This window comes from Protomyctophum parallelum (assembly GCF_964188405.1).
Source record: "Protomyctophum parallelum genome assembly, chromosome: 10".
NCBI classification, from domain to species: Eukaryota; Metazoa; Chordata; class Actinopteri; order Myctophiformes; family Myctophidae; genus Protomyctophum; species Protomyctophum parallelum.
The window spans coordinates 52,998,644-53,012,342 of record NC_139704.1 but is presented as its reverse complement, the minus strand read 5'-3'; the positions used below and the strand labels follow the sequence as shown (position 1 = coordinate 53,012,342).

General features: G+C 41.9%; 1 long non-coding RNA gene across 1 annotated transcript; it reads left to right on the top strand.

The window, feature by feature from the left end:
- Positions 1–500: 500 nt before the first annotated feature.
- LOC310865599 lies at positions 501–6,713 on the top strand. Its single transcript, XR_014569837.1, has 4 exons — positions 501–812; positions 1,450–1,618; positions 3,540–3,728; positions 5,969–6,713. It is a non-coding gene; the product is annotated as an uncharacterized lncRNA (long non-coding RNA).
- Positions 6,714–13,699: the final 6,986 nt, after the last annotated feature.

The following is a 13,699-nucleotide window of genomic DNA, read 5'->3' as shown; positions in this document are numbered from 1 at the left end:
TTAAACTAGCTCTTTATGTGAATTAAACTATAGTTGTTTATCTCATTTAACTACTATTTTGTGAATTAAACTAGTTGTTATTTCATTTATATAAACTTGGTTACCTGATGTGTTTTAATATTTATATAAACTTGATTGATGTGTTTTATGTATACAAATTTGATAACATGATGATTGTCCGTAAATAAAAAGAGAATAAAACATTTAAACATATAATTTAGAGAAAAACACAAGCAGACTTTTGGCAACGCCGCTTCAAGCCTGCTTCTGATTGGCTCGTTTGCCATGAGTGGAATAGTTAGAGAGTGGCGACACGCTTTGATCTCTATGGGCTGTAGTTCCACACGTTGGAACTATCCCATTGAGATAGAATGAGCACTTCCGCATTCCATTATTACAATAGGGGGGGTCAACGCTACTGACGTCATCTCTCGATTACTCTGGGTCGGCGATGTTGGTCTTCCGGGTTGATGACGTCGGCAGCTCAGCCTAAACAGCTCGAGGCAGCCGGATGAACCGTTTATGTGTTTTATTTACTTTTATAGATGGAGTAATTAATCAATGACGTAGAATTTATCCTTAATTGATGTAAACAGTCCACGTGTGAAGCCGACAGTCTGAATAGAGCATTAGTATTCATAATAAGTGACATCATCAGTTCTGTTTAGCTGATTATAGCTACAGTAGCTCATCTTACAGCTGGAGTCAACAGAGGATATCCATATTAATAAAGTGATGAGTATTAATGACATGAAGTCATATTAAAGTCCATGTGATTGGCTCACATGGAGCTGCAGTTGTGAAGGTTGAAGGTAAGAGCTCTTATCTGTTATAACATTATAATTATTGATTGAAGTATTTGTTAACAGTTTGCAGAATTACAGTACATTTCAAGCACAACTCAATACAAAGACCGTTACTATATGACTGGACGACACCATTAAGTATTACACTTGTTTACAAGAGGGTCCACCATGTTCAATTAAATTGTTGTTTCATCTGAAAAGATCACAGGATCTATTGAATGTGACAAACTGACATATTGATCTTAGTGAAGTATTTAGACAGGTACATGGGTATCTTAGTGAAGTATTTAGACAGGTACATGGGTATCTTAGTGAAGTATTTAGACAGGTACATGGGTATCTTAGTGAAGTATTTAGACAGGTACATGGGTATCTTAGTGAAGTATTTGGACAGGTACATGGGTATCTTAGTGAAGTATTTAGACAGGTACATGGGTATCTTAGTGAAGTATTTAGACAGGTACATGGGTATCTTAGTGAAGTATCTAGACAGGTACATGGGTATCTTAGTGAAGTATTTAGACAGGTACATGGGTATCTTAGTGAAGTATTTGGACAGGTACATGGGTATCTTAGTGAAGTATTTATACTGTACACATATACTGTATGTGTATAAATACATGTGTATATGTGTGTACTCCAGGATGGTACACGCGGGGTACATCGGGCTGGAGAGGGACCGTCCTCTCATCAGAGTCCCGTTTCCCCACCTGGCCGTAGGGACGGTTCTGTTGGCTCTGACTGGACTGATCCTCTGTCTGGTTCTGTCTCTGATGTACCACTACTCTGAGAGTACTTATACTCACTGTCTGGTACGTACACTGTACTGTACTGTACTGTACACTACACTACACTACACTACACTACACTACACTACACTACACTACACTACACTACACTTATGTATTTACGTGCCAGGGGCAGGTGGGCAACCCTTAGTGTTTTATTTAGCTGCCAGGGACAGGTGGGCAACCCTTAGTGTTTTATTTAGCTGCCAGGGGCAGGTGGGCAACCCTTAGTGTTTTATTTAGCTGCCAGGGGCAGGTGGGCAACCCTTAGTGTTTTATTTAGCTGCCAGGGGCAGGTGGGCAACCCTTAGTGTTTTATTTAGCTGCCAGGGGCAGGTGGGCAACCCTTAGTGTTTTATTTAGCTGCCAGGGGGCAGGTGGGCAACCCTTAGTGTTTTATTTAGCTGCCAGGGGGCAGGTGGGCAACCCTTAGTGTTTCATTTAGCTGCCAGGGTTCAAGTGGGCAACCCTTAGTGTTTTATTTAGCTGCCAGGGGCAGGTGGGCGACCCTTAGTGTTTTATTTAGCTGCCAGGGGCAGGTGGGCGACCCTTAGTGTTTTATTTAGCTGCCAGGGGCAGGTGGGCAACCCTTAGTGTTTTATTTAGCTGCCAGGGGGCAGGTGGGCAACCCTTAGTGTTTTATTTAGCTGCCAGGGGCAGGTGGGCAACCCTTAGTGTTTTATTTAGCTGCCAGGGGCAGGTGGGCAACCCTTAGTGTTTTATTTAGCTGCCAAGGGGCAGGTGGGCAACCCTTAGTGTTTTATTTAGCTGCCAGGGGGCAGGTGGGCAACCATTAGTGTTTCATTTAGCTGCCAGGGGCAGGTGGGCAACCCTTAAGGTCATTACACACTGGCGAATTAGCGACGCAATGCGAATAAGCGATCTGAAAATGCGAAATATTGCATGTTGCAGTTCGCCTGCGAATCTCTGCAAAATACGACACCAGAGCGAACAAATAAAAGCGAAAACGGTCGCATTTTCGCACATTCGCCACTGATGTGGAAGCTTGCATGGACTTCAATAGTTTTTTTTAAAATGCGAATTATTCGCACGAATATATCGCGTCGCTAATTCGCCAGTGTGTAATGACCTTTAGTGTTTTATTTAGCTGCCAGGGGCTGGTGGGCGACCCTTAGTGTTTTATTTAGCTGCCAGGGGCAGGTGGGCAACCCGTAGTGTTTTATTTAGCTGCCAGGGGCAGGTGGGCAACCCTTAGTGTTTTATTTACCTGCCAGGGGCAGGTGGGCAACCCTTAGTGTTTTATTTAGCTGCCAGGGGCAGGTGGGCGACCCTTAGTGTTTTATTTAGCTGCCAGGGGCAGGTGGGCAACCCTTAGTGTTTTATTTAGCTGCAAGAGGCAGGTGGGCGACCCTTAGTGTTTTATTTAGCTGCCAGGGGAAGGTGGGCAACCCTTAGTGTTTTATTTAGCTGCCAGGGGATTCATTTACCTGCCAGCAGAGCCGTAAGCCAACACAAAGTGACTTGATTAGCTGTCATTTCTCCCAAAAAGAGGTTAAAAGTCAGCTGTGGTCTACTACTATAACAGCTGATCTGTTTGGTCTGTGTGTGTCTGTTAGCATGCAGGTGGACGTGAAGCTGATAGACCTGGATGAAACCAGCTCCTCGCCACTCGCCACTCGCCCACTCGCCACTCGCCCACTCGCCCTACACACTTGCCCTCGATATGCGCGTTCACGCGAGGCTGCGCCATATTAAGTGTCGTCTGAAACCAAGCAGCCTTGAGTGGAAGTGGCTTATAAAGCCCTCAAGAGCGAGTCTGTGCCGATCTAGACTCGATTGCCTTGTGCAGCCCTGCTCTCTGTCCGCATGGAAACCGCCACCTACAAATGGAAGTACCACCACAAATAAATGATAAATAAACTCCTCCTAAACAATCTTCATCTGATGCAGAATAGACAACGCTCTAACTGTTTTTTATACCCAGGACCCTAATCAAGGGAACTTGATTCAGCTGGAGGGGCACTTCCTGACGAGGGAACCTCCCGAGAGCACTTCAAGTCAAGCGACTGGTTTCAGAAAGGGCCACGGGGAGAACATATAGTCTTCATCATGGCCCCTGAAGAGCCCCAGGAAGTCAGGAACCTGATGGATCAGAGTGCCCTGCTCACTACAGGTAAGATGCACGCACGCACGCACGCAACACACACACACACACACACACACACACACACACACACACACACACACACACACACACACACACACACACACACACACACACACACACACACACAGGCGATGTTTATTGTTTATACATTTTGAAAACTTTAAAAATGGCACATTCCGTAAATATGAAAATGTCTAGCAGGGGGAGTGTTTACTACATGTTCTCCCCGTGTTCCCTAGGGTAGGTCCCCTCACATGTTCTCCCCGTGTCCCCTAGGGTAGGTCCCCTCACATGTTCTCCCCGTGTCCTCTAGGGTAGATACCCTGACATGTTCTCCCCAAAAACATGCAGTAATCCTGGTCTCTAAACTACCTCCCCCTGGCCAGTCACATACATGGAATGCAGAGAGACTGCATATAGATATATATAGAAGACAGAGTAGAAATAAAAATATGTGTGTGTGTGTGGGGGGGGGGGGGTATGTAGGGAAAGCCAGTTTGAAAAGGTAGGTTTTGAGTGTGCTTTTGGACATTTCGGCTTACAAGACACTCACAAAATTGTACATACATAATGATACATATACACAAATAGACAGTTACTCATGGATACATCGTTCTCCAACGTAACTGCCATGCCTTCTCTACGAATTTTCTTAAAACAAAAACTTCATTACTGAACAACCAATTTAACATAAAACATTCAGACAAATCTGGGTACTTATCCTGAATTCTTTCAAATAAAGAGTTTCTTAAATCATGGTATAGTGGACAATAGAATACAACATGAAACTCATCCTCTACAACTCCCAGGTCACAAAGAGCACACAGTCGCTGCTCCTCAGGAATGCCAGTATAGCCTTTTACTAAGAGGAGGCATAATGAACGATACTCACAGACCAAACAGCTGCAGTGTAGTGGTATTATCATGTAATCTTTGATTAAGAAAGGAAAGAGGCCGCACAGCTCGTAGTCACGATGCTATAAACTTTATTAATCCAACATTTCTGCAAGCAGGATGCCTTCTTCAGGGTATGAAGAAGGCATCATGTTTGCCGAAACGTTGGATTAATAAAGTTATTAATTACTACTACTACTATAATATTAGTAATAAAACTTTATTTGTATAGCACCTATATATTTCATGACATGGAAATGATAGCAGTAATGCAATACACTGAGGAAATGAATAACAACAAATAATTTAAAAGTTCAACAAAAAGCAGTGTAGTGTAGAAGTGAGTCTTGAGCTGTGCTTTAAAAGTGTCTACAGAGGCTGCCTGTGGAAGGTACAGTGTTATTAAACTACAGAGGCTGCCTGTCGAAGGTACAGTGTTATTAAACTACAGAGGCTGCCTGTGGAAGGTACAGTGTTATTAAACTACAGAGGCTGCCTGTGGAAGGTACAGTGTTATTAAACTACAGAGGCTGCCTGTCGAAGGTACAGTGTTATTAAACTACAGGGGCTGCCTGTCGAAGGTACAGTGTTAATAAACTACAGAGGCTGCCTGTCGAAGGTACAGTGTTATTAAACTACAGAGGCTGCCTGTCGAAGGTACAGTGTTATTAAACTACAGAGGCTGCCTGTCGAAGGTACAGTGTTATTAAACTACAGGGGCTGCCTGTCGAAGGTACAGTGTTAATAAACTACAGAGGCTGTCTGTCGAAGGTACATTGTTATTAAACTACAGAGGCTGCCTGTCGAAGGTACAGTGTTATTAACCCATTCTGACCTGAGATCAGATTCTAAAAATGTCTGTTTGAAAATGACAGTTTTCTGAAAAAGCTATGTTTCTATGTCAGTCGTTCTTCGAATAGCAGACCTACAAGCTCGTAGCGCGCCACTCGGTGGCGCGCTATGAGCTTGTAGATCTGCTATTTTTCAATAGCTAAAGCATAACGTAATGCTAACACCAAAAGGGGTTCCCGCGCAAAATGGGTTAAACTACAGAGGCTGCCTGTCGAAGGTACAGTGTTATTAAACTACAGAGGTTGCCTGTCAAAGGTACAGTGTTATTAAACTACAGAGGCTGGCGTCGAAGGTACATCTGATTAAGACGACCCCCATTTTTCAAGACTCATTTGTGGAAAAAGAACATTGAATGTCAAATAGTCTAGTCCCTGATTATAATACGACCCAGTTATTTCCATTAGGAAAAAAACATTATTTCAGACCAATATGATATGTGATTTCAGTATCTACTATGTTCTATCTGTTCTTAACTAATATTCTGCTCTCTCGTGTTCAAGGTGTAATGGAGTGGGACATGATTGCAGTGAGTGGAGCCAAACAAACCAGAGATGAGAGCTCAGCCCAGCATGAATTGATAGTCAGGTTTTCTCCAGGCTAGCGGAAAAATGGCGACAGCTGAATGTCCAAAACGGGTCTAAGTCCACCATGGTTATTTTATTTATTTTCCTGAGCACAGAGCATGATTTGAATCGTTTTATATAGGAGCATGCAGCACATATTTCACCACATGAGATGAGTGTGACGATGCAGTGAGCCTCGTCACACTCATTCAGCCAAACTTTAGGCCATAATTGTCGTACTCGTTCAGTGCTAACCAGCACTTTGGTGGACTTAAAGTCTGCTACAGCTCAGGAAGACGTCCAGATTGAAACACACCACACACCACACGTTATAACTGAAATGTATAATTGTTACAGCTTGTGAACCAAACATGTTTATGGTTAACAAATATTATGTTATATTATTATTATACAAATGTAGAATCTATGATCATATGTCCTAGGATAGGTGGTGGTGTAGCAAAGATTAGGCACAACATTTGGAATAGAATTATACCGTTCTATATTCTGTGCTTTATTGTTGCTACACTGCCTGTCTTTGGTTTAGGGGTAGGGTTAGATAGGGTTATTGTTGCTAAACTGCCCTCTGTTATTGTTGCACATAAGACTAAGAGACTCAAAAACGAAATTAAGTGTCTTTTTAACTAGGAGAAACGTAATTTCATTTTTTTCTGCTGCTACAGTTGGGAAGAATGACAAAATAAATCAATCAATCATTGCACTGAATTATTGTTACATATTCCTGTAAATGTTTTGGAAATGCATTGGTAAAAAATGTGTGGGAATCCTGCGACACTCATAGTGCCCTTAAATTATTTGATCTGTGTTTATTACTGCAGTCTAGTGCTGATGTTTTATTGTGTATCTTAGTTTTATCCAGTGTTTTATTGTCCACTAATTGTCTACCAGACTACCACATCATGTTTTTTTAACTTGTAGTCAGCTCAATGAATGAACTGGTTGGTGGAGACGTGTAATATTTCACCACTACACCCATAGGTGTCCCTGACAGACTTATCAAAGTTCCTCTCCACCTGTAAACAAGGAAGCGCTCCTTGGCTTTGCTGAAATGGTGAATATTTTCAGCTCCATCCATAGTTTTAAAGAATTAAATGTTTCTTCTGTATTCTCTTTTTTTGATAGCTTGTTGTGAGTCTGGTGTTCATAAGAAAATAATAACATGCTTCTTTCTCTGTTGGTGTCAAGTTGACACAAGAAACAAGCAGCCTAAATTACAATGGGTTCAATCTATGAATTAACCTTCAGGAATGAAATAATGTAACTATAATTCATGGGTTAATTATTATCCATTTTAAGTTATTTCATGGTACATTATGTGGTCTGTTATTATATTGTAGGCCTATAGTTATTTTAACCCTATTTTCAAATATAACTTTCCTCAACTCAACTCTACAAAAGGCAGCACGGGAAATGGTTATAGAGCTGTTACTGATTTTGTCCACTTGAGGGCGTCAGATACCCTATTTTCCTTTGAGGGACAAAGGCCGTTGAATAAGAACAGAACTCAGAACTTTGCAAGGGTGATAATGAATATGATGCTTTATGAAAACAATAGCAATCTCTAGCAGTCACTTTTGGACAAATAGCATTTATTTCCCCTCAAAACTATTTAAATAGTAGTCTAGGCCGCACACGCACACACGTACACACAGGTACAACCCAGCCCACGGCCCCGCCCCTACTTGAATATTATGTCACTCCATTCATCCATCCTGTCAGCCAATCACATCGCGTCGTTCTCCGCACGTGACCTGCCCCGCGTCACTTTGATTGAATGATTGGAAGCATTTGTGTCGGCGTCTTATCACTCCTAGGAAGACCGACCATGTTGAATGAATCCTTTTCCACTCACGTCGGCAGGTTAACAAAACACAACAGCCAAAACCCAAAACCATCCCTGACGGACCAGCGGCGGACCCCCTGGCTGTAGCCATTTAAACCCTGTGCTATTAGCACAGGGTTTAAATGGCAGGCTGGTAAAGGATTTATCATTTTCAGAAGGGCTTTCATAAAAGGTGGATTTACAGAGGAACTGTTTTAAAGTTGTTGTTTTTTTTTTGAGAGAGAAAGGTAGGCTATCGTTTGAACTGTGGAACATTTAGGGCATCTATAGAGTTGTGTGAATTTAAATATTTCGTTTGGTTTGTATGTAGAAGGTTGCTGTGAAATGAAATGTAAGGCATTTAAACCAAATGTGTTGGAAAAAGTAACCTTTCAGTTGTGTTGACACACTGACGCCACACAGCCGAGTCAAATGACTAATTGGCATCACCAGTGCAATGGGATGAATCTAGTAAGTTGTAATGCATGCCGTCCATTGACGGCCACATTTAATTTACAACCGGCTTGTATTAAACAATGCTAAACTCCCCAACGTCGCAGCTGTAGGGCAAGCTTGAATTATAGCCTACTCTCAATCTGCAAAGCATTTGTTTCATAAAAATACACCGTAGACGTGTTATAAGTGACGTTGAGCTACTTTCTGTTTGGAGAAGCACTTGTTTTTAATTAATGGGTAGTGCTGCTCAGCTGCTGCCTCCTGCATTGTGAGAATTTGTGACAATTCGAAACGGGTGTGGTAGGCATGGCTGTTCAGTGAAGTGACTTCCAAAGGTAGGCTACTCGACATTACTTACAGTAATTTGTATTTTAAATTGCTTTCTAGAAGCGGATGAGATATTGACTCTACAAACTTAAAATAAATACACATTTTGATATTGCACTTTTAAATATTCTTAAAAGGATCCCTGGTTATAAGTATAATGTTTGCTATGAGCATTTGTGCAGTAGTATTATCACAATACAAGTAGCACGTTGTGTCCGCATTTGATATACCGCAAGTATTGAGCGAGCGGCGCATGGGGTGCAGTGAGTGTTTATGTTTAGCTGTGGCCAGCGCTGGCTGTTTAGACAGGTTGCTCTGTCGGGACGCTTAGCGGACTGTAGCGTGGTGGAGAAGTCCTGTAGGCTGTGTTGTTGCGTGGCCGTGGTGGTGTTTTGTACGTCCATAAAGAGTCACGTCAGTATAAACATACGGACTCTGAGCCATAGTAATGATTAGCATCGTGACGGCCGGCATAGTGCGTGCGTGCGGTCTGCGCATAGCGCAAGGCACTTTGGTGAATTGCATTCTGGGTATTGTAGTTAATGCTAGATTCCAGCCCGTTGTAGTAACAGAAGTTGTGCAGTGAGTGCATTGCATTTATGATGCCAGTTTTCTTTATAGTGCTGCCTGTATCAGTAGTGAGATGTTTGCATTTATATTTAGTAGTTCAGTGAGAGAATATATTGTGAAAGTCTTTAAAATAATATTGTACTGTTTATTATTATTGCATTTATATTCAAAGAATATGATAGTAATACAGTTGTATTCTTCTTGATTTTTCAGGTTTATTACCTGTGTACTGTACCGTGGTCTACAATAAATATGAAACACGAGTAATGACATTGTGTGCTGCCTGTTACTAGCCTTTCGGAGGGCTTCATCCACAAAACTCCGAACAACAAATATGCCTTAAAACATTATACTTAACCCTCTGTAACGAAAATCTTAAAATAGAAACCTTAAATATTTTCTTTTCTTTCACTCAATAGGAACTGCTCCTGTTGCAAGTTGATTATGTCATATGCATAATATGCTAATACAAAAACAGCTTAATTGATATAAGCATCAAAGCAATATTTTAAGTACTTTTTATTAGCAAGTGCATTCCATAGCACTGGACCACACATGGACATCATAAACCTGCGACGGGAACAGTTCCTATGGAGTAAAAGATTATCTATTTATGAAAGAAATAAAATATTGAAGGGGTTTATATTTTACAATTTTAGTTATAGATGGCAAGTATAATGTTAAGGAATATTTGTCTTATTGGCCAGAGATCCTTTTAAAATGTTTCTATTGCTGTGAGTGATATGGTCAGCTTCTGATGTCTTTCTTTCTTTCTAGATGTAGACGACCGTAGATGCTGCTGGAACGCTGAACCTGAGGATGCCCTGGTCTCTTGTGTGGACCCCCCCTCCCCCCCATGTGAAGGTCACCAGGGTTCTTAGTGGCCTCGAGGCCGACCACCCCATCCTGGCTGCTAAGATGTCCATGTGGACATTATGAGTGTTTGTATAGAGAGAAGCATCATGGCTGAAGAGCTTTGCATATCAGTCGTTTCTTGCTGCTGCCAAAGTCAAATTGTGATATCTGTAGTGTTTAGTTCATGGCCGCTTATGAGATGTAGATATAAGTACACCTGACTGGTGGAAATAGCCTTGTGATACATACTGGGTGTGCTCTTTGGTCCTTCACAAAACAAACAAACAAAAGCTGCACAAAATGCCACAAACTCACTAAAAGCTGCACAAAATCACACAAATCAAGGGATGTCCGACAGTCCGTGTCCAACTCCTAATTGCCGATATCAACAGATATATATATATATGCAGGCTTTTTCCAGTGGTGGAAACATAACTCAAATGTTTTACTTAAATAAAAGTAGGCTATAAATACTGCAATATAGAAATACTCCGTTACAAGTAAATTCAACATGTACTCGAGTAAAGGTACAAAGGTTTTGGTATAAAAAAATACTTAAAATACCAAAAGTAATTATTAATAATTACTCATGCAAAATGTCTCATCTAAAATGATCTAATCAAGTTTTCAAATGTATAAAAATAATTTGAAAATAGCAGATCTACAAGCTCACATGTGTCTTATTGTATTGTGAGCTTGTAGATGTTTTTAATGTAAAAAAATAAAGTAAAATTAAGGGTTAGGGTTATTAATTTTTAATGCCTTTAACGGCCGATAATATCGGACATCCCTAACAAAAACATATATCAAATGTGTCAATACATTTCAAAGTGCCACTAAAACTTCACCAATAAATAAAAAAACATCCACAAGTTCCATAAATTAAATGCCACAAAGGTTTGACAAACATGCCGAAAAAATGAAGAAATTACAAAAAATACGTTTCATAAACATCTTCTGCCGTATGTCCATAGAACAAGCCAGTACAGTGTGTCATTGTCTAGGTCACCTAAGCCACGATCACCATTCGGTGGCCGGTATTTGGGGCAAATGGTCATTACGTGTTCCACAGTCTGTAGTGGATCCTCGCATTCACAGTGGGCACTGTCCGAGATGTCCCACTTCTGCTTTGAGGGTTGTCCACTCCTTGCAGGGGAGGTGCTGGCAAAGAACATATTTGGGGTCCTCAATGTATTCCACTGGTCCCTCTGTCTTGCCTTCACCCAGGATGCCTTTGAGGTGTCAGCTGGTGTTGTGTGGAGCAGTTCTTGGGCCTGTGTTGGCAAAGGGGCACCGTGACTTGAGGCACGTGTGCTGTGGCAAAGGGTGCCGTGACTTGGTGTGTGTGTGTGTGTGTTGTGGCAAAGGGTGCCGTGACTTGATGTGCGTGTGGTGTGTGTGTGTTGTGGCAAAGGGCACCGTGACTTGAGGCACGTGTGCTGTGGTGTCTCTGATGACCTTGTGGAGGAGATGGCTGGGATTCACTCAGCTGTGCCTTCCCGGTGAGGGCCAGCGTGGCTGCTTCTCGTCTGACCTCTGTTGGAGTGATTCCAGCGAGAGCAGGCAGGCAGTTTGTTTGGGGTGGCCCATCCTGTGTTGAGGGCAGCATCCAGCTTCTTGACATGAGAGCTACGGCTCCAGACTGGGGCACAGTACTCTGGTCGTCTGCATAGCCATACTACATTGATGTTGTTGCAGGGAGGTCGTGGATGTAGCTGTTGAACAGCAGTTACTGGTGTGGAACCGAAAAGCTTCACAAACATGCCAAAAATGTCTAGTTTTTAATCTAGTTTATTTTCAAATAAATTAGTTTTTACTTCCGTTTTGTGAAGCAACTTTGGGTACCTTGAAAAGTGCTATATAAAAATTGTATGTATTATAAAAAAACAGCAATTGTCGCCACACAGACATCACAAATTCCTATTGGCAGCAGCAACAAGTGAGTGATGTGCAAAGCCATTCATAGACTATAACCACCATGTCTTCCTTCCAGATGCTGAGAGGCTCAACCGGAGCCCCTACAGGTGGATATCTGCAGTTCTCGCTGTCCATGGATGAATCTGCATGGGGGGCTCTGAAGGCGGCTCAAAGTAAGAAACCACTTGGACTTTTCTATTACTGTGAGTGTTATGGTCGGCTTCTGTTTTAAATGTTCTCTATACATTTTGTGTATGATGTGAAAGGACACAATGTACGTATATCTGGCTCTTGGTCACTTTAATTAATCTTTCGTTCTTTCTTCCTTAGGGTGGATGGGTCGTGGTAGACGTCGTGGAAGGACAGATCCGTTTCAAAGCTTCCCTCCCGGAGGACTTCTGCTGGGAGTAGGAATATTTCTTGTTGGGATGGATATCTGTTGTACTGTTATGGTATGAAGTATAGCATGGCAGTATGATGCCTCCTAGTGGCACTGTGGTTGAATGTCTGTCAGCTCTCCAAGCTAATCAAAGTCTTAATGACACTTTTGTTAACCACTTCAACCCCAGCATCTCTATTCTGGGGGAAGCGTTCAGCCAAATTAGCAGATCTACAAGCTACAAGTTATCACATACTTTATCCAGAGTGACTTACAGTAAGCAACAACAACACATAGTAATACATCAAATTCATAAACAATTGTCATCAAGAATAAGAAGTAATCTAAGAACCTAACAGTAGACTATTGGCAGCAACAACAAGGGAGTGATGTGCGAAGCTCTTCAGCCGTTCATAGATGATAACCGCCATGTCTTTCTTCCAGATGAACTGCAGGTGTCCGCTGTCCAGGAATCTGCATTCCTCTGAAGACGACTCAAAGTAAGAGACCCTGTTAGGCCTGTTAAAAAGAACCCTAACTTAAACGTTTATTACTGTAAGTGATATGTTTAGCTGCTGTTTAAATGTTCTCTATAAATAAAAGTTTGATGTACTAGGATGTATATATGTTGTGACAGGATAGAATATATATGTGGCTCTTGGTCACTCTAATCAATCTTTCTTTGTTAGGATGAAGATCGCGGTGGATGTCGCTGGAACGCCGTTGCTGGACAGGGGGTCCACACACACACACACACACACACACACACACACACACACACACACACACACACACACACGGAAAGGCTAATTTGGTGTGTTTTTTTTTCTTTGTTAGAATGGAGATATCGATAGACGAGCTGATCTTCCCTGGACAGAGATCCGTTCCAAAGCCCCCCCCCCCCCCCCCCCCCCCTGGGGGCTTCCTCAGAGGACTCTGATGAGCTGTGAGTAGGAACAGTTCTTGCTGGTTTCTGAGGATGGATAACTGCTTTTGTTCTGTTATGGCACGAAGAATGCCATCATTTACAGTAATCCAAATGTTTTAAATATTTTATGATAAATCTAAATGACTGAAAGCACAATAGTTTGACAGTCAATATCTCATCTGCTTTTAGAAGCACTTGAATACAAATTACAAAAGATGTTGAGGACTGTACATGTGTTGATGCCTCCTAGTGGCACTGTGGTTGAATGTCTGTCCGCTTTCCAAGCTAATCAAAGTCTTAATGACACTTTTGTAACCACTTCAACCCCAGCATCCCTATTCTGGGGGAGCGTTCAGCAAAAATAGCAGATCTACAAGCTCGCACTGCGTTGCA